We start from the raw sequence: 22,087 nt of genomic DNA, 5'->3' as shown, positions 1-22,087 counted from the left end.
TGTTTTAATAATTCTATGAGATTTTTAGCTTTGGGAGGGCAGGGTAAATGGAATTATCTAGGGCTAGTGTAACTCCAAGTTAACATACTTAGTGATGGAAATCTAGAACCAAGGGAACTTTGTCTGATAGACTTATTAATTTAAACTCTAAACGGGGCTATTTGATGGCATTTCAAGATAGTGTTATAGAGCACCAGTCTGTCTGATCTAGGAATAAAAAAAAAACTGGAAAGCTGCAAACACTCCTGCAACTTTGCTGTTCATTCTACTTAGCTCCTGGTAACTCTGCCTTCAAGGTTATTAAGGTCTATTCTACTGGGGCTTATGTATTGGTAAACTGTATTTAGTTGAATTAACAGTAACAGCATCTTTGAGGGTGTGAGGGGCTTGTGAAAGAAAGGGTTAATTCTTGCCCTATTAAGATACACAAGATTTAGATCGCGGCAAATGAAGTCTATCCCCACAGGAGCAGTACGTGCATTTCATATTCAAGAGAATAGAAACTGTCAGGTAGGCTCTTTAGCAGCTTAGGCCAGAACTTATTGGCAATTCTTGGATTTCTGTGCAGCTATCAAAACAGATCATCACATTATACATATATAATAACAACATTTTAAAAATATAAAATATATAAATAAATGCAGGGCAAATAGCACTGATGTGCAAGTACAAGATGAACAACACAACATAATGTTGAACACTTGATAGCAGAAATAGAACTGAAAAGAGAGCTGACTCTAAACTGGTTATTCAACTAAAAACTTGCTTAATCCCACAGAGTGTGAATCATACAGCAAAAGCACCCAGATTTGCAATAGCAGTTTCTTATGCATAAAAATGGGTTAGGAAGTTTGCAGATGACAAGAAGCTTGGTGTTATGGAAAGTGTAGAAGGTTGTTATAGGTTAAAATGGGACATTGACAGGACACAGAGCTGGGCTGAGAAGTGGCAGATGGAATTCAACCCGGAAAAGTGTGAACTGATACATTTTGGAAAGTCAAACCTGAAGGCAGAATACAAAGTTAATGACAGGATTCTTAGCAGTGTAGAGGAACAGAGGGATCTTGGGGTTCACTTCCATAGATCCATCGAAGTTGCCGTGCAAGTTGTTAGGGTGGTTAAGAAGGTGTGTAGTGTGTTGGCCTTCATTAGTCAAGGGATCGAGTTCAAGAGCTCCAAGGTAATGTTGTAGCTCTAGAAAACCCCAGTTAGATTATACTTGAAGTATTGTGTTCAGTTCTGGCGGTTTCATTATAGGAAGGATGTGGAAGCTTTAGAGAGGCTGCAGAGGAGATTTACCAAGATTAGAGAACATGTCTTATAAGGATCGGTTGAGCGAGTAAGGGCTTTTCTCTTTGGAGTGAAGGAGGATGAGAGGTGACTTGATAGAGGTGTAAAAGATGATAAGAGGCAAAGATCAAATAGCTAACCAGAGAGTTTGAACTGCACCCAACCACTGAACAGCAGCACAAGAAGTAGAGGCGTCTTCACACAGATCTGTTACTGAAGATTAAAAAAGGCAGCGCTTCATGGCAGTTTCCAGAGACTGACTGCGATTCATTAGAAGGGGTGAATAAAAGGCAGGGGCAAGCAGAGCGGCCATTATGAGAAGCCCACTACTGGAGTGGCTTTGGCTCATCAGGCTTAGGCGAGATCAGGCTTGGGTAAGTCACGTATCTGGTAAATTTCTTCTTCTTCATTATTCACTGCACAGTTCATGCAGTGAGAATGGCCAGGGGCAGTGTTGTGCTCTGTGTGTGAGACATGAGAATTCTGGGACACCTCTAGCCTCCTGGATAACCACATCATCACCAGGTGCCCTGAGCTGCAGCTCCTCAGAAAACGTGTTGAGGATCTAAATCTTGTGTGTCTGGAAGTGATAGATAGAAGCTACAGGGAGGTGGTCACCCCTAGGTTGCAAGATGCAGGTAACTGGGTGACTGTCAGGAGAAAAAAGGGAAATAGGTTGCCAGTACAGAGTGTCCCTGTGGCTGCTTCCCTCAATAATAAGTATACCATTTTGGATACTGTTGAGAGGAATGATCTACCAGGGGAAAGCTGCAGCAATCAGGTCTCTGGCACTGTAGCACAGAAGAGAGGCGAAGAGGATTGCAGTAGTGATAGATGATTCCATAGTTAGAGGAATAGAGACGCCAAGAACCCAAGGGGTCCAATATCTTTGTGGGCAGATTTGCTAGAGTTGTTCAGAAGGGTTTAAACTAATTAGGCAGGGGAATGAAAACTAGGAGTGATAGGGCTGAGGATGGGGCAGTTGGTTTACAAACAGAGGCAGTGTGTAGTGAGACTGCTAGCAAGGCCAGACTGATTATGGGGCAAAATTGCAGTCAATGGGATGAGTTGCAATGTAAAAGGTGGACAAAATCAAAAAGGGTGCATACAGGACTTAAGGTGTTACATTTCAATGTGCAGAGTAAACAGAATAAGATAAATGAACTTGTAGCATAGTTACAGATTGACAGGTATGACATTGTGGGCATCACTGAATCATGGCTGAGGGAAAATTATAGCTGGGAGCTTAGTGTCCAAGGATACACATTGTATCGAAAGGACAGACAGCTAGACAAAGGGTGGCGTGATTCTGCTGGTAAAAAATTAAATCAAATCCTTAGAAAGAGGTGACATAAGATTGGAAAGCGTAGAATCAATGAGGGTAGAACTAAGAAACTGCAAGGGTAAAAAGACCCTGATGTGAGTTATATACAGGCATCTGAATGGTCTACGAATTACAATGGGAGATAGAAAAAGCATGTCAAATGGGCAATGCTACGGGAAATAATACGTAGGTAGATTGGAAAAATCAAGGTTGGTGCTGAATCTCACAAGGAGGAATTTGTAGAATACCGACAAGATGGCTTTTTGGAGCAGTTCATGGTTGAGCCCACTAAGGGATCAGCTATTCTGGATTGGGTGTTGTGCAATGAACCAGAATTGATTAGAGAGCTTAAGGTAAAAGAAACCTTAGGAGACAGTGATCATAATATGATAGAATTCACCCTGCAATTTTCAAGGGAGAAGCTAAAGTCAGATGTATTGATATTACAGTGGAGTAAGGGGAATTACAGAAGCATGAGGGAGGAGTTGGTCAGAATTGATTGGAAAAGAACACTGGCAGGGATAATGGCAGAACGGCAATGGCTGGAGTTTCTGGGAGCAATTTGGAAAGCGCAGGATAGATACAACCCAAAGAAGAAGTATTCTAAAGGCAGGATGACACAACCGTGACAACTGACAAGGGAAGTCAAAGCCAACATAAAAGCTGAAGAGAGGTAGACACATCCCAAAGAAGTAGTAGTATTCTAAAGGTAGGATGACACACTGTGGCTGAAGTCAAAGCCAACACAAAAGCCAAGGAGAGGGCATATAATGGAGCAAAAATTAGTGGGAAGTTAGAGGATTGGGAAACTTTTAAAATCCAACAGAAGGCAACTAAAAAAATCATAAAGAAGGAAAAGATAGAATACAAAAGTAACCTAGCCAATAATATTAAAGGGGAAACTAAAAGTTTTTTTTCAGATTATATATAGAGTAAAAGAGAGGTGAGAGTAGAAATCAGACCACTGGGAAATGATGCTGAACAGGTAGTAATGGGGGACAAGGGAATGAGGAAGGGAAGCATTACCATAGGATGACACAGTAGCATAATGGTTTGCACAATGCTTTACAGTACCAGCAACTTGGGTCCAATTCCCACTGCTGCATGCAAATAGTTTGTATGTTCTCCACATGGGTTTCCTCTGGGTGCTTCGGTTTCCTCCCACAATCCAAAGATGTACCAGTGGTGGGTTAATTGATCATTGTAAATTGTCCCTTGATTAGACTGGGATTAAATTGGGGGATTGCTGGGCAGCACAGCTTGAAGGGCCGAAAGGGGTCTATTCTGCACTGCATCTCAATAAAAAGTATAAAATAAAATTGGCAGATGATCTGTATATGTATTTTGCATCAATCTTCACTGTGAAAGACACTAGCAGTATGTTGGAAGCTCCAGGTGTCAAGGGGCATGAAATGTGTGAAGTTACCATAAACTAGAGAGAAGGTTCTTGTGAAACTAAAAGGTCTGAAGGTAGATAAAATGGACCAGATGTTGTACACTCCAGAGTTCTGAAAGAGGTGTCTGAAGAGATTGTGGAGGCATTAATACTGATATTACAAGAATCAATAGATTCTGGCATGGTTCCAGGAGAATGGAAAATTACAAATTCACACCAATCGTCAAGAAGGAGAGAGGCAGAAGAAAGGAAATTATAGGCCAGTTAGTCTGATCTCAGTGGCTGGGAAGATGGTGAAGTCAATTGTTAATTATGTGTTTTTGGCTTATTTGGAGGCACATGATAAAATATGCTGTAGTCAGCATGGTTTCCTTGTGGGAAAATCTTGCCTGGCAAATCTGTTGGAATTCTTTCAAGAAATAACAAGCAGGATAGACTAAAGAGAATTGGTGGATGTTACATACTTGGATTTTCAGAAGGCGTTTGACAAGGTGCCACACATGAGGCTGCTTAACAAGTTAAGAGCCCATGGTATTACAGGAAAGATACTAGCCTGGATAAAGCAGTGGCTGACTGGCAGAAGGTAAAGAATGGGAATAAAGGGAGACTTTTCTGGTTGGTTGATGGCGACTAGTGGTGTTTCCACAGGGATCTGTGTTGGGACTGCTTCTTCTTAACATTATATGTCAATGACTTGGATGGCAGAATTGATGGCTTTGTGGCCAAGTGTTCGGATGATAGATACGAAGATAGGTGGAGGTACAAGGTAGTGTTGAAGAAGCAGAGAAGCTACAGAAGGACTTGGACAGATAGAGAGAATGAGCAAAGATGAGGCAGATGGAATACAGCGTCGGGAAGGGTATGGTCTTACACTTTGGTGGAAGAAATAAAAGCTTAGACTATTTTCTAAATGGAGAGAAATTCAAAAATCTAAGTGCAAAGGGACTTTGGAGTCCTCATGCAAGATTCCATAAAGGTTAATTTGCAGGTTGACTTAGCAGTGAGGAAGGCAAATGGGATGATAGCATTCAGTTCAAGAGAACTGAAATATAAAAGCAAGGATGTAATGTTGGGACTTTATGAGGCATTGGTGAGGTCTCACTTGGAGTATTGTGAGCAGTATTGGGGCTCTTATTTAAGAAGGATGTGCTGACATTGGAGAGGGCTCCAAGGAGGTTCATAAAAATGATTCCAGGATTGAAAGGCTTATTGTATGAGGAGTGTTTGATGACTCTGGGCATGTACTCACTGGAATTTAGAAGAATGTGGGGGGAATCTCATGGAAAACCATCAAAAGTTGAAAGGACTCAAAAGAGTGGATGTGGAGAGGATGTTTCCTATGGTGGGGAAGTCCAAGACCAGAGGACACAGCCTTAGAACAGATGGGTGTCCATTTAGCCAGAGAGTGGTGAATCTGTGAAATTTGTTGCCACAGGCAGCTGTGGAGACCAAATCATTGGGTATATTTAAGGCAGAAGTTGATAGATTCTTGATTATTCAGGACATGGAGAGAAGTCAGGAGATTGGGGCTGAGAATGAAATGGACCAGTATGATGAAATGGCAGAGCAGACTCAATGGGCCAAATACCCTAATTCTGCTCCTATTTTTATGGTCTTTTGTACTTTTTCCTAGGGTGGAAATGGGTAATATGGGGGGTGGGGTATAGGAGGGATGTCAGAGGCAAGTTTTTTTTTTCTTTACACAGAGTGATGGGTGCATAGAACACTCTGCCAGGCATGGTGATCGAGGCAGATGCATTAGGGAGATTAAGAAATTCCTAGATAAGCACTTGATGATAGTAAAATTGAGTGTTCATGGGGGAGGGAAGGTTGATTGATCTTAGAGAAGATTAAAATGTCAGCAAAATACACTATGCTGTAACGTTCTATGATCTATGTTTTGACCTCCTGAGTGCAAGACAAAAATGATTGATAAATAGAGGAAAGGAACTTTTCTGTAGATTATGCAAAAGAACATTAAAATATCTTCTTTGTAATTTCAACATAAGAATGTATGGATTGTAGCAGGAGTCAGCCATGTTAGTTCTCAAGACTACTCTGTCATTAAATAAGGTCATGACTAATCTAAATTTAACTTCTACTTTCCTGCCTGTTCCTTACAACTGCAAAACCATTCAAAATCCAAAAATCTGTCCATCCCAGCCTGCAGTACATCCAATAACTTGACATCAAGAATTATCTGGGAAAGGGAATTCCAAGATTCAAAATACTCACTTTACTCTTAATGGTTGACCCCCTTATCCCAAGAATGTATGCTCCTAATGAGATCACACCTTCATCCCAGCAATAAATCCGGTAGACCTTCTCTGCAAGGTCTCCAAAGCAAGTAAATTCTTCATTTATAAGGAGACCAAAACTATGCATAACGCTCACTCGAGCAAAGTCTTCTCAAAGCCCTATAGATTCACATTAAGACTCCTTTACTCCTAGAAATTAAAGTCCTTTTCTTGCTCTTTCCATATTGACATGGTATTTCCTAAAAGCATTCCATTACATTAACTCACACTACATCATGAAAAGGATAGCAGACAACATAAACATTCACCTCTGGCAAGATCCAGTCAAATATATAACTACAAGAAACACACAACACAGCATACAACTAACCTGCTGGATCAAGAGGCAGTGGGGGGGGGGGGGGGGAGAACAAAAAGCAGGCCCAGGCTGGTTTATATGCATGTCTGCCATACTGCAGAAGCAAAGAATCAAAATTTCAATTTCGATCACCATGGCAGGTCATGGTGGAACTCTTGTTGTTCTTAACATTATTTCCAAGCAGACTGTACTTCCCTTACCTATCTATCTCATCATGACATCTCAATGACCTCACAAGAAAAGGTGCTATCAAGAATGTGGCATGGTGGTGTAAACCAGAGGCCTGGAACAAAAGTTTAGATATCACCGTGACACTTGGAGAACTGTATTTAATTTTAAAATGCTCCTATTTGGAAAAAAGGTGACCATGAGGCTGTCAGATTGTCATTAAAAACCCAATTAGTTCAGCAATATCCATTAGGAAGTCTAATGCCAAGCTCCTGCCCCAATGTAAACTCTAAATTGACCAAGGAAGCCACTCAGCTGTATAAAGCTGTTTGCAAGTTCGTGATTAACACACACAAAATGCTGGAAGAACTCATCAAGTTAGGCAGCAAGCTTGGAGAAGGAATCGGGTGAACGTCAAATCTGGCAGGGCTTTCAGGCCATTAATTCCTACAAAGCAAAACCTAACATTACGAATGGCTGCGATGCTTCACTCCCAGTTGAGCTCAATGCCTTTTATACACACTTTGAAAGAGAGAATAAAACTACTGCTATGAGGATCCCTGCAGCACCCAGTGACCCTGTGATCTCTGTCTCGGATGCCGATGTCAGGCTGTATTTCAGGAGGGTAAACCCTCAGGAGGCACCAGGCCCCGATGCAGTACCTGCTAGGGCTCTGAAAACCTGTGTCAACCAACTGGCAGGAGTGTTCGAAGACATTTTCAATCTCTCACTGTCATGGTCAGAGGTTCCCATCTGCTTTAAAAGGGTAACAATCACATCAGTGCCTGTGAAGAGCAGGATGAGCTGCCTTAATGACTATCATCCAGTAGTACTCACATCTAAAGTGATTAAGTGCTTTGAGGGGTTGGTCATGGCTAGAAATAATTCTTGTCTCAGCAAGGACCTGAACCTGCTGCAATTTGCCTATTGACACAATAGGTCTACAGTGGCTTTTCATGTGGCCTTGGATCACATGGACAATATAAATACCCATGTCAGGATGTTGTTTATTGACTACAGCTCAGTGTTTATCACAAACATACCTACAGTTCTGAATGAAAATCTCCAGAACCTGACCTTCTGTACCTCCCTGTGCAATTGGATCCTTGACTTCCAAACCAGAAGACCACAATCTGTGTGGATCAGAGATAACAATAACAACTGACAATCAACAGGGATGTGTGTGGTTAGCCCACTGCTCTTCTCTCTCTACACCTATGACTGTGTGGCTAGGCACAGCTCAAATGCCATTTACAAACTTGCTGATGACACAACTATTGTTGGCAGAATTTCAGATGGTGACAAGAACACGTACAGGAGCGAAATAGATCAGCTGGTGGAGTGGAGTCACAGCAACAACATTGCACTCAACGTCAGTAAAACCAAAGAATTGATTGTGGACTTCAGAAAGGCCAAGATGAGGGAATAAACATCATTCCTCACTGAGGGATCAGAAGTAGAAAGGGTGAGCAATTTCAAGTTCCTTGCTGTCAATATTTCCAAGAATCGGTCTTGGGCCCAACATATTGATGCAGCTACAAAGTACATACTTTTCATTTGGAGTTTGAGGAGATTTGGTATGTCACCAAAGAGACTCGCAAATTTCTACAGATGTACAGTGGAGAGCATTCTGACTGGCTGCATCACCGTCGGGTATGGGGGGGGGGGAGGTGGCTACTGCACAGGATCAAAGTAAGCTGCAGAGAGTTGTAAACAGTCAGCTCCATCATGGGAAATAGTTTCTGTAGCATCTAGGACATCTTCAAGGAGCGATGCCTCAAAAAGGCGGCATCCATTATTAAGGACCCCATCACTCAGATCATGACCTGTTCTCATTGTTACCATAAAAGAACGAGGTACAGAAGCCTGAAGGCACACACTCAGTGATTCAGAAACAGCCTTTTCTCACTCTGACTTTTGATTTCTGAATGGACATTGAACCCATGAACAGTACCACACTTTTTTTTAATTTTTGTACTATTTATTTCAATTTAAATATATATTTATTTTAATTCATGTTTTGTCTCTGTTATTATATATTGCATTGTACTGCTCCTGCAAAGACAACAAATTTCACAACATATACCACAGATATTAAACCTGATTCTGATTTCTGGAGAGGAATAAAGGGTCAACGTTTCGGGTTGAGATGTTCACGCAAGTTTGTGAACCAGTCAAGCCACCTTGGCCAATACATGCTGACTTTGCTAGAGATGTCCACTTTCCAAAATGTGTAACTATTTTGAAAATATCCCAAAGGTATCTCAAAGTCATAAAGTCTACAATGCAAACTTAACATTACAACAAAATTTAACAATAGAATAATGCCAGTAAAACTAATCCAGAAAATAATTATTGCTGCTAAATTAGGATTTAACTTTAAATTCTTAGATGCCAGGAAGGAAGGTTGTCTTTCTAAGATTGAAACAAAAAAAGTTCAAACTGAAGACAATTCAATTTTTCCACATCTACTACCCTTTCTCCCCACTTTCAGAAGAACGATGGGATTCCTTTTGTTGCCTCCAGATCATACTTTGAAAGTCAGAAGCACTGATGGCACTGCCAGTTTCGTCCCCTTTCAGAAGGATATTCCGGGTTACTCTTCTATCTCCACCTCTGTTCACTGCCTTTCCCATTCAACCACAGGAGATACAGCATTTACTCTTTTACCTCCTCCCTTACTACCAAACAAGCATCCAAATAGTCTGTCAAGGTATAATCACAGTAGGTCTGTAGTTTCTCCTGCAGGGTATAGTGCTTATAATGTGGTCTTCTTTACAATGAGTAAGCTACCGTAAATACAAATTGAAAAATTTTACAGGGATCTCCTCTGCTGTTTCAATGAAGCTCAATCTAAGCTCAGGGAACAGAAATTCATCTCTTGACTGGGCACGCTGAGTTCAGTAGTTTCAGGCCTGCTTTTAATCACAGTTTTGAGTATTCTAAATGTGGAATCCTGGCATTTCCTTCAGTTAATTTCAGATAATGGGGGGCAGTCTCTCAGCTTACAAGACTGAGCAATATAAAAAGGGTTTGACTTCTCATGGTGATTGGTACAGCCTCATCCCATGTTCACAGGTAGCAGAACCATCCTAGTAAGCAATTAAACACCACCTGCCCCCATGCTGAAATGTTACTGGCTACTATCAACAAATGGCACATGCACACATTCCATCAAACACAAAATGCTAGAGGAACTCATTAACTCAGGCAGCATCTGAGGGGAATAAACAGTCAACATTTCTGGCCGAGACACTTCACCAGAATTAATTTTGACCTGAAATGTTGACTGTTTATTGCCCTCCATAGATGCTGCTTGACTTGCTGAATTCCTCTGGCATTTTACGTGTGTTGCTCAAGATTTCCAAATTTGCAGAATCTCTTGTGTGGATGTATGCATTCTGGTCCACTACACTTCAGAGCATCAGACCCTTCATCACAAAATTGATGAATAGCTAGAAGAGGAAAAGCACATTGCATCATGGGGTCTATCCTCAGCTTGGGCACTGAAGGAGGAGGGCAAGGCATTGGTTTGAGAGCACCACTGCATCACTAGAAGTAACAGGCCAGGAGAGAAAAGAGTTCTTTGGTAGCTTGTCAGGTAGTGACACCTAGGGTGGCAATGCCCTGGTGAATCAGATGTAAAACACTCGAGGAAAGCATTCAGGGCATACACAGTGGAATACTAGGCACATTGTTTAGTCTCAAACAAGAGGAAATCTGCAGATGCTAGAAATCCAAATAACACACACATAATGCTGGAGGAACTCTTCAGGCCAGGCAGCATCTAGGAAATGAACACAGTCGATGCTTTGGGCGAAACCTTTCGGCAGGACGGGAGAAAAAACCTGAGAAGTGGAGTTAAAAGGTGGGGGGAGGGAAGAGAGAGAAACACAAGTTGATAGGTGAAACCGGGAGGGGGTGGGATGAAATAAAGAGCTAGGAAGTTGATAGGTGAAAGAGACAAAAGGCCATAAAAGAAAAAAAAAGGAAGGAGCACTAGAGAGAGGCATTGGGCAGGCAAGGAGATGAAGTGAGAGAGGGAAAAGGGGATGGGAAATGGAAAAGTGGGAGAGAGGAATAACTGGAAGTTTGGGAAATTGATGTTCATGCCATCAGGTTGGAGGCTACCCAGCCGGTATATAAGGTGCTGTTCCTCCAACCTGAGTGTGGCCTCATCATGACAGTAGAGGAGGCCATGGATTGCCATATCAGAATGGGAAGTGGAATTAAAATGGGTGGCCACCGGGAAATCTGGCAGTTCTGGCGGACTGAACATGGACGCTTAGCGAAGCGGTCTGCCAATCTATGTTGGGTCTCACCAAATATACAGGAGGCCACACCGGGAGCTCCAAACACAGTATATGACCCCCAACAGACTCACAGATGAAGTGTCACCTCACCTGGAAGGACTGTTTAGGGCCCTGTATGGTAGCAAGGGAGGAGGGGTAGGGGCAGGTGCAGCACTTTTTCTGCTTGCAAGGATAAGTGCCAGGAGGGAGGTCAGTGGGAAGGGACAAATGGACAAGGGAGTTGCTTAGAGACTGATCCCTGCAGAAAGCAGAAAGTCAGGGGGGAGGGAAAGATGTGGTTGGTGGTGGGTTCCCATTGGAGGTGGCAGAAGTTTCGGAGAATTATGTGCTGGACACGGAAGTTGGTGGGGTGGTAGGTGAGGACAGGAGGAACTCTATCCCTGGTAGGGTGGCGGGAGGATGGGGTAAGAGCAGAAGTGTGTGAAATGGAAGAAATGTGGTTGAGGGCAACGTTGATGGTGGAGGAAGGGAAACCCCTTTCTTTGAAGAAGGAGGACATCTCATTAGTTCTGGAATGAAAAGCCAGAACTCAGGTTCACAGGAAGGTACACGTGAAAAGTTACTTTCCTCTCATAGAAAAGGTATACTAACCTTGACTATTGAGTTACGTCTCTGGTCAGAGTCAGAGTTACAATTGCCATCCTGAGGGCACTGTACATTCGAGGTGTTATCTCATCTGCAGAGGAAGATTCTGACTGAGAGATCACCTCTAACCGCCAAATAAGAGAGGTTGCTCATTGGTCAGATTCGGCAGAGGCATTCTGCCAGATGGTTTAGACTGTTTGCTCAGGGAACAAACCCACAGAACCCATACAATCACAGCCAGATGTCAGAAAAGGAACAGAGACTAATCTCCCCCCCAGTGACACCATTCAGATCAGCACACCATGGGGAGGGCCATCCTCAATGCCTGAGCCCACAAACAGTGAGGCATTTCACCAAGGCTGTGGGCATTTGGCTCAGGCAGATGAACAATGGATCCCAAACTTAAATAACTCTGGAGGTAAAGCTGGCAAATCTAAACGTACACAGCATGAAGAGCACTGTGCAATGTGTTAGTGCCTTGCAATACCTTGCCAAGGTCAATGCTGATATGACTGTGTTTACAGGAGTGTGAGCTGCCACATCTTGCAAATATCAGAGGTGGTCCCAGGAACCGTCTACATTGTCCAGTTGAAGAAACGATAGTTGCACATCCGCCCTGGGGATTCAGCTGCAGGCAGGTAACTTCTGTGAAAGTGAAGTCAAAGAGATGGTGATGGTGGTGGGGAGGTGGGGTGGGTGAGCAGTTCTCTTTTAGCTGATGTAAAGTACTGCAACAATCTGCTCTGGTTAATTAATGTGCATGCCTCACACATGCTGAGCAAACGGGTAGCTCCCACTGCTGCTGGCAATATTCCTATGAGTTGTTTGGGCTGGAAACTTCAACTGTATCATTGATGATTGTGGTGACAGAAGACTGGACAGCCTTCCTGATGGAAATGGTTAAAGATTCAGTGTCATGCAACGCCTTCAGCACCCCTGCAGCTGGTACAGTCACTATATACTTGGACCACAAAGGGTAGACTTGGGTAGATTTACGATCCGGGATAGACTTTCTCCTCACTTCGAAGGTGGTCGTGGTCAGATTCACCAGCTTATAAAATCATGCGGAACATCTTTCCAAGGGTAGGGGAGCCTAAAGCCTCAAGGCATAGGTTTAAGGAGACGGGAAACATTTAAAAGGAATCTGAGAGGCATTTTAGCCCCCACACAGATGGTGGTGGGTGAATGAAAAGAGCTGAAAGAGGAAGTGGTAGAGGCGGGTACAATTACAATGTTTAACAGACATCTGAACAGGTTCACGGATAGGAAATGTTTACAGAGATATAGGCCAAATGCAAGCAAAAGGGACTACGTCAGTTGGAATGGCCAAGTTGGTAACACCATGATTCTATTGCTCCAAGCATGATCAATAGTTCATAAGTTGTCACTGTGGCTACACTCTCAACACTGTTCAACCACCACTGCCTTCTCCTTTAAGGTCAGGCAGTTGATAATCCATGTTAGAAAGGCCTTCACAATCTCCTACAAAAATACTTTTTGATGAGCGCTAAAGTACTCGTTCAATTTGGCTGCCACCTCACTTGCAAATTCGACTTTGGAAAAAGTCTATTAAAATTATTAGCTGCAAGACTCTTTAAGTAACCAATCTGCTAGTTTCCAGTGACTTGTCTTTGAAAGTCAATATGCCCCAATTTCCCACCATTAAAAATAAGCTCTGCATTTCTGTTTTCCTACCAAAATGGTAAATTCACCTTTACCACATAAACTTCATCTGCCACAATGTTATCCACTCAGTTAGCACGTCTGCATCCCCTTGAAGCCACTTTGCATTTTAATCACATATTAAACTCCTTCTTAGTTCTATGTCTTCAGCAAATTAGATCAATATTGATTGGGAACATTGGAGATCCAGCACTAATTCCTTACAATACAGTTGTTATCACAGCCTGTCAACCTGAAAAGGAATCATTTATTCCTAACTCTTCATTTTTACACTTACCCAGCTCTCTATCCACTCTCCTACATCACCCCCAACTTCATGCCACCTAACCTTGTTAATCTCCTTTGTGAGACCTTATCAAAAGCCTGCAGAAAGTTCAAACATACCACATCCAGTGGTCTCTTTCATCTACTCTACTAGATCCATCATTAAGAGATGCTAATAGATTCATCAAGTGTTACATTCAATTATTTATTTATTGAGATACTGCACAGAACAGGCCCTTCAAGCTGTGCTGCCCAGCAACCCGATTTAACCCGAGCCTAGTTACAGGACAATTTACAATGACCAATTAACCTATTGATCGGTACATCTTTGGACTGTGGGAGGAAACCAGAGCACCAGGGGTAAACACACATGGTCACAGAGAATGTACAAACTCCTTACAGACTGCAGCGGGAATTGAAACTAGGTCGCTGGTACTGTAAAGCGTTGTGCTAACCACTACTAGGCCGCCTTACATCCCTTTCATAAGCCCATTTTCCTTACTAATGATATCAGGCAAAACAGGTTATCAATTCCCTGTTCCTTTCTCTTCTTTATTTTATTTAGAGATACTGCATAGTAACAAGCCTTTCCAGCCCAACGTAAAGCTTCTTTGCAATGTCCTATTGCTGTGAATATTTCCAGACAAGTGCAGCCTTTCACTGTTTCAGTTAAGGAAGTACCGTCCCTTCTCAAAGATAGCTAAAGGTTAAAGTCTTGTTACTAAGGAGAGTGCTGATATTAATTGAGTTATCACAGATCACATTTAATGTTACTACTGCTAGCTAAGCCAATAAAAGATATTAAAAGTTAATGATAAATCTTTGTAACTGGTATCTGAAAAGAGACGAGCTATAATATTTGATTTGTAAATGAATGAGCCCAACAATTAAAGGTCAATCGTTTTTTTTTGCAACAGAGGCAAAAAAAAAGGTACCGAGTAAAATTAAGTGAAAGGGTGAAATGAAGTTTGTATCTGAGAGAACTAATCCTTGGTTGCCAGCTGGCAAAGGGGACAAGTTGTTGCTTGAGATGAATATAAAACGGGTTGCCCTACTTGACATTTTAGGACATCAACTGCAATATGTAACAATGCTTCTTGTTTCTCAGGAAGAGTCAATCATCTGTTCATTGGTGAATCTTATGTACCTTTTGTGAGCCCCCAAGATCCAGAATATTTGGTTTTGTGTCATGGTGGACCAGAAAGACTTGTGACTAAAACAAAAGTGGTGGTCTTTATTTACTTAACAAGAAGCTGAGGTGGAAATGGGATTCCTCTGCTGAGAGCATGAATCAATGCGCTGGATGAACCTCGGCCTCTTGTGTTGTTGAAGGAAATAAAGGTCACCACTTTTGTTCTGGATAGAAGTCTTTCTGATCCACCATGTAGTCCAGCAACTTATCTCCCATTCCTTTTGATTCTTTTGCCTTCTGCTGCTACTTACAGGGCAATTTACAGCAGTCAATTAACTAACCAGCACTACTTTGGAATAACATAGAAATCCACACAGTAATGGGGCAAATGCACAAAAGTCACACCAGAAGAGAGCATCAGAAGTCATGCCCATACTTGAACTTGAAATCTAGTGAGCAAGTTGCTCTTCATAAAAAAATTCACAATTATTGACTTATTTGGCATGGGTTACTTATACTGGATTAAAGGGATCTCAAAGCATTAAAAGATTAAATTACCACACAAAAGAGTTGTTGCACAAACTGCTGACTGAACTCGCAAGAAAGACCATTGAGACACTCTTTTAGGCACATTTAGGCACTCTTTTGAAAGCACAGTAAATTATAGTCCTGGATTAAGGACACATCTGCACATCTTTATTGATTCAATCCCGATCTCTTCAGGAACTTTATTAAAGCTCCAAAGACTTTCTGGGCCAACATGACGCAGAACCACACATTCTGGACCTCGGAGCTCACAAGAGTATAGAGCAGAAAATTCACTGTTGGGCAGATGATTGACTTCTCCTGACTGACGTGATGCATATTATGGTGAGCATGCCATCATAGAGCAAGTATAACATGGAGGTGAGTTACTGTGAGGCAGTTGATCTTGAGTAGGATGTTCCAATGCCCTGCCTGATATGATGGAGTCAAAGGCTTTAATGTGGTTTTATATAGTGAGTGGTTGGTGCTGCTCCCTGGATTTCACTTGGAGTTGTCTTGTGAAGATCATGTCCACTGTGCCGATATCATTTAGGTAGCAGCCCTATGGCCACTGAGAGAAGGTGACCGAGGAGGACCCTGGGGATAATTTTCCCTTTGACTGACAATAGGAAGATGCCTCTGTATTTACCACAATCACACTTGTGTGTTTTCTTTTAGAGGATAACCATGAATATGGCATCTCTGAGTTCCCTGGTATATCCTTATCTTCCCTGATGTGGGCCACAAAATTGTGGATTTGAGAGACTGAACAATTTCACATTCATTTTAGAATTTCAGCAGGGATCATATCTACTCTTCAGGCTCTATTGCTTCAGTGGTTTAATTGTCAATTCTGACCATCTTGGCATGGAATAATGTTAAGGAGGCCCAATTTAAAATAAAACAGACCACTCTCCCCATTTGTAGTAGGCAACCAAAAACACTATTTTAATCACCATACCCCATTGCCACTAGACAGGCAGATATGGCCTCAAATCTTTGATATACAAAAGGCTTACTACATTATCCAATCTCCTGTAAAACATCAGCTCCAACACACAGACAGAAGCACAAACACAAGTTAGAAAATCTGGGATCTGATCCACAAACAGAGCTATTATCAAATTACAGTAAACTTTTACTAGCAACAAGGCTTAAAAATACTCTCTCTCTCTCTCCCCAACACACACACAATAAACAGTGGCGTTTATTGCTTAATGCCAAGTCATCATAGTTCTTTGATACCAGAAGCAGTCACTCTCACTTCACCCCATTCCAGAGTCCTCATTCACAAGACCTGGCTTGATACCGAAAATCGAAGCCCAAAGGTCAATCTGAAGTCTGGAAATCAAGGCCTGATGGCCAAAGCCTGGGTCTGCAAGTCCACAGGGGAAGTCAAAGGACCAATATCAGTGAGTCCAAGTCCACTGGAGGCTGGATGCGGTCTGTGAGTGTGCGTATAGGTGGGATGGAGGTAAGGAGCTTGTTTTGTTGTTGTGGTTGCTTTTGTGTTGTTTGCTGAACATGGTGAACATGTTATATTGGCGCCAGAATGGAGTCGACACTTGTAGGCTGCCCCCAGTGCATCCTTGGGTGTGTTGGTTGTTAACACAAACATTGCAATTCACTGTATGTTTCCATGTATATATGATAAATAAACAAATCTGAATCCGACTCTGTAGCTAAAATCACAGAGCACAGGAACGGACTTTTCAGCCCATCGTGACCATGCCAACCTTCAAGCACCTGTAATCCCACTTACCAAAAAAAAAGACAGAAACTTTGTTGCAAAGTTTGCAGACAATATGAAGATAAATGGAGAGGCAAGTAGTTTTGAGGAACTAGAGGTACTACAGAAGGACTTAGACAGATTAGGAGAATGGGCAAGGAAATGGCAGGAGGAATGCAATGTCAGGAAGTGTATGGTCATGCACTTTGGTAGAAGAAATGAAAGGGTTGACTATTTTCTGGATGGAGAGAAAATACACAAAAACTGAGATGCAAAGGGACTTGGGAGTCCTTGTGCAGGATTCACTAAAGGTTAATTTGCAGGTTCAGTCAGTGGTGAGGAAGGCAAATGGGATGATAGCATTCATTTCAAGAGGACTAGAATATAAAAGCAAGGATGAAATGTTGAGACTTTATCAAGCACTGTTGAGGCCTCACTTGGAGTACTGTGAGCAGCTTTGGGCCCATTATCTAAGAAAGAAATTGCAGATATTGAAGGGGGTTCAAAGGAGGCTCACGAAAATAATTCCAGGATTGAAAGGCTTATTGTATGAGGAGCATTTGATGGTTCTGGGCCTGTATTCACTGGAATTCTGAAAAAATGAGGGGTGACCTTATCGAAACTTATCGAATGGTGAAAGGCCTCAATAGAGTGGATGGGGAGGGTATGTTTCCTATGGTGGGAGAGTCTAAGACCAGAGGACACAGCCTCAGAATAGAGGGGCGTCCTTTTAGACTGGAGATGAGGAGATATTTCTTTATCCAGAGGGTGGTGAATCTGTGGAATTCATTGTCACATGCAGCTGTGGAGGCCAAGTCATAGGGTATATTTAAGGCAGAGGTTGATATATTCTTAATTAGTCAGGCATGAGGGTTAAAGGGAGAAGGCAGGAGATTGAGTCGGAGAGGGAAAATGGATCAGCCATGATAAAATGGCAGAGTATATTCAATGGGCCAAATGGCCTCATTCTGCTCCTATATATTATGGTCTTACCAGCACTTGTCCTGAACCGCAGAGTAAAATTTAAAAAAAATCTGAGTTTACAACTACTAAACTAAACATACTGCATTATACAGTAAAACATTTTCAGCAGAACTGGTATTTCAGTACAGTATTCTCATGCAAATCACACTACGTCATGAAGAAATCTCAGAAGGGGATTTTAAAAAAAAGGAAATTCAAACTACTTTGTAGCATGTTTAGAACATTTTTTCTTCGGTAAACTTCGGTAAAATATTGCAAACTTCAACATAAAATACAGAATTAGCAAATAAAAAAGCATCAATCATTGTTACATGTTGCTACATGCAAGAATTTTGAAGCAGAGTGAAACCATAATTAAAACAAGTACAGTGGATTCCAGCTAATCAGGACACATTGGGACCAGCACATTTTGGCCCAATTCAGCATCTATCCCAGTTAGCTAGTTTCATGGAAATAGTTAAAAAGGTATATAAAAAACAAACTACTGTTTAACTGAGTAACAAATTATATATTTAAATGAAATACAGAACAAATTATAACACTACCAAAACTAAGACAGGACTATAAAACTGTATATTAGTTCCTAACAGTTATCAATGGAGATTTTCATCCAGTGTACCCTGCCGTGGTCTTTTGATTGACTGTAAATAAACAAAAGCAGCGAAATCACTTAGTGCAGATAATAGTCTGCCTTCATACAATGCTTTTGGTGATTGCATCTTCCAAAACTTCATTGTCATTGTAATATTCAAGATGACTGTCGATACCTTCAAATTCCTTGTAGTTCCTAACTTGTTGAAGCAGTGAAATCATTTTCATTTTCACTCCTGGCTGTTTCTGGCATCTCCAAGCTTGAAGGCTTGAAACCTCAGTGAGCAAAATGGCTCTGAATTGTCTTACCACTTGTTTCTTGCCAACTATCAGTGATAAAAACCACTGCTTTTTGAGCACATAGACAAGCAACTGACACTATTTTAAAACTGTTTGCTATAAGTACATTGTAGTTTCTAACAGCCACACATGCACACGACTGAAGCTAGTTAGAAACTGTTCGGCAACAGTTTACTGTCCCAATTAAGTGGCACAGTGTCCCAAATGAACAATGGGAATCCCAGCTATCTTCTCATTTTGTCTTTGTTCTTTAAGTGTTATTCCAAGTAAGCAGCTGCCCCAATTAACCAATGAGCCAATTAATTGGAATCCACTGTATTTGAATAAAGTTATTAAAAAAAACAAATGACAGGGCAAATGATCGGCTCATTATGTCTTATTACCATGGGATACAGCATGTTGCCACAACACTGTTTCTTGGCACCAATCCAACTTCTAATGATGTCAACAAATTGGAAGGAAGTACATAAATCAGAACTGTAAAAGGATGGGATTAATAAACTAGAAACCAAATTTTAACAGTACTGACAGTGAAAATATGAACTAAGATTACAATCAAACTGCCACATGAACCCTTGATCAGGAGATGTCTGCAGTTGATCCCCATGGTAACATTGGCCTTGCTCTATTGCAGGTATCCCCTTTACCCTTCATTCTCTTTGCCAGTTCTGGTCAATGGACTTTGGACTGAAATGCTATGTCTATTGTGTTTTTTTATAGATGCTGCCTGACGCACTGTGCATTTCTGACATTTTCTGTTTTTTAAATTTGATTTCCAGCACCTGCAAATGTTTTAATTTTCATGGTTATCAACTTGACCATGCCATTTTCATGTGGTGTCACCTCTCTCATTGTCTCAATCACAAAGAGGCCTACCCAGGGATCTCCATCCACAACCCTTTCAATCCTACTTCTTTGTATATCCTTCTGAAAAAGCTCTCCTGCATTTGCAGATTAATTTATTTGTTTCACTCACTGCTGTCATCTTCAACCTCCCATCATTGCCCACAGTCAATTAATTTTTCCTGCCTTCCACCCTATGACAGATTTTCTCTTCCTTTTCTCTCTACATTTTAAACTCTGTCCATTTTTATTTTTTCCCACTTCAGTTGAAATGTCATTGACCTGAAGCATTAACTCAGTTTCTCTTGTCATCAATCCTGCCTGCATTTCTGAGTATTTTCAGCGTTTTCCATTTTATTCCCTTCCTGTTATAAACTGACAATCACCACACTCCCTTCACATACATCATCCAACTTTCTAGAAAGCACCAGAGATGATTCCATCCTTGAAAACCATTGTTTCATTTTCAGCCTCACTTTCTTCTCCAAAGTCATTTAACAAAACTGCAGCTTCTAACTTCCAAAAGTTAAATGTAACTTGTGTGAATTCCTTTGATCAGGTCTCTCCCTCCACAAAAGCACAGAAAAGCATGGAAACAACTCTGTTTAATGTAATTAATGAGATTTTAATCCATTCCCCTTTGTCCTTCCCAACCTGTCTACAGTCTTTAATACTGTTGAGCACACATCTACTTCCAACACACTTGTCCATCGTCCTACTGGATAAGGCTGCACTCATCCAGACGGCCTTGGTGATGGTGCAGATTCCCCAGTTGAAATATATATTTTTTCATCAAGCACAGAGAAGTTGCAACACTATGCTTGTTTCAGATGATTTCCTGGGATAGGAATAATGGTCAAAGAGCAGTTTCTGATGGTCCAGATTACAGAGTTTGTGATGGTCCAGTGAGGAGTCAGATTCAAATATGCTTTGACTATTTCAGACTTCCAATGACTACTGAATGAAGCGTGAACCCAAGTGTTGAAAACATCAGTCAGCAGCAGATACTCGTTCTGCTCCAGAAATGTGTCCTTGTTATATTGGTAAAGTTTTCCATACAAATATCAACAGTGTAAATGTCTTAATCAAGATTACCAAGTTCCATATACAAAAGAAGGAAGGTCTATTTGAAACCCCTAGCAATAATTATTTCTGAATGAGTACAACAAGCAATTACTATTCTTTAGTAGAAACTAGAGTTCTTTCTTTAACTTGCTCTGTAATGGAGTTGAAAGGAACAGGAACATTGCTCCCAGATGAACAATGAATTTGTAAATCACTGCCACATCTCACTTTGATTGACTTTCTCTACCACCCACTACCCCTCAGACAGCACTTACCATAAATTAGCTGTTCCGCATTCTACTCAAGATCAGCAAGTTCCCTCTGGCACTGTGGTCAGTGTCCACATCTGACAGGAAATAAACAAATGAGGCTGGTGGGACCGATTTCTAATGATCCTGTCCCTGTCATTAGGCACATGCAACATCCAAAGAATGACAAACACGCCCAATTTGAGCACACAATCTGATTTTAGTGGTTTTAATCTCTGAAGCCTTAGATGAAATTCATCCTAAGCTTCTCTCCCTTCAAGGCTATAAAGGCTCTACGTAACTGTATGATGCAGTATAAATGGAGCTCAATTTACGAATCCACACAACAAAGTTGTCTATCTTCTAGTATTGTTTATTTCCATTACAGCATAACAGCTATTGCTTAACAAGTAAAATTATTAATAATACCAATACTTAGTACTTGATTTTGTGCATCTCTCTGTGCTAGTACAATATTTCTGTGAAACAATACAGGACAGTGTGTTTACTCTGGTTCAGATTAATTTCCTCTCTGAAAATTGTAACTTTCTGAGAAGTCTGATTTCATCCAAGACTAAAAACTTTACACCCAGGCCATGCAACACACACACACACAAAATGCTGGAGGAACTCAGCAGGCCAGGCAGCATCTACAGAAAAAAAATACAGTTGATGTTTCAGGCAGAGACCCTTCAGCAAGACCCTTATACCCAGGCCATTCTCTTTTCTCGCTGCGGCCATCAGGTAGGAGATACAAGAGCCTCAGGACTTGCACCACCAGGTCCAAGAATAGTTGCTATCCTTCAACTATTTGGCTCTTGAACAAAAGGCGATAACTACACTAATTTAGGGACTCTGTTATATTGTTATTTCATGCTTGTTATTTATTGCTATTTATTTGTATCTGCATTTGCACAGTTTGTTCATTGATCCTATTTAGTTACTGTTCTATAGATTTGCTAAGTATGCCCGCAGAAAAAGAATCTCATGTGGTGAATTATATGTGGTGACATGTATGTACTCTGATAATA

The 22,087-nt window shown here is 41.3% G+C and overlaps 1 protein-coding gene across 4 annotated transcripts in view; it reads right to left on the bottom strand.

The window, feature by feature from the left end:
• LOC132384803 (signal transducer and activator of transcription 5B-like) overlaps positions 1-22,087 on the bottom strand; it is a 161,095-nt gene that overhangs the window by 122,363 nt on the left and 16,645 nt on the right. The window contains exon 2 of one of the 4 annotated variants that reach the window (XM_059956331.1): positions 21,084-21,154. The exons of the other annotated variants lie outside the window; for them this stretch is intronic. The gene's annotated coding sequence lies outside the window, so the exon portion shown is untranslated. The remainder of the gene's footprint in view (positions 1-21,083; positions 21,155-22,087) is intronic. 4 annotated transcript variants of the gene reach the window in all.

The sequence above is a fragment of the Hypanus sabinus genome, chromosome X1 (genome assembly GCF_030144855.1).
Source record: "Hypanus sabinus isolate sHypSab1 chromosome X1, sHypSab1.hap1, whole genome shotgun sequence".
NCBI lineage: Eukaryota > Metazoa > Chordata > Chondrichthyes > Myliobatiformes > Dasyatidae > Hypanus > Hypanus sabinus.
This window is presented reverse-complemented; position numbering and strand designations above follow the sequence as displayed.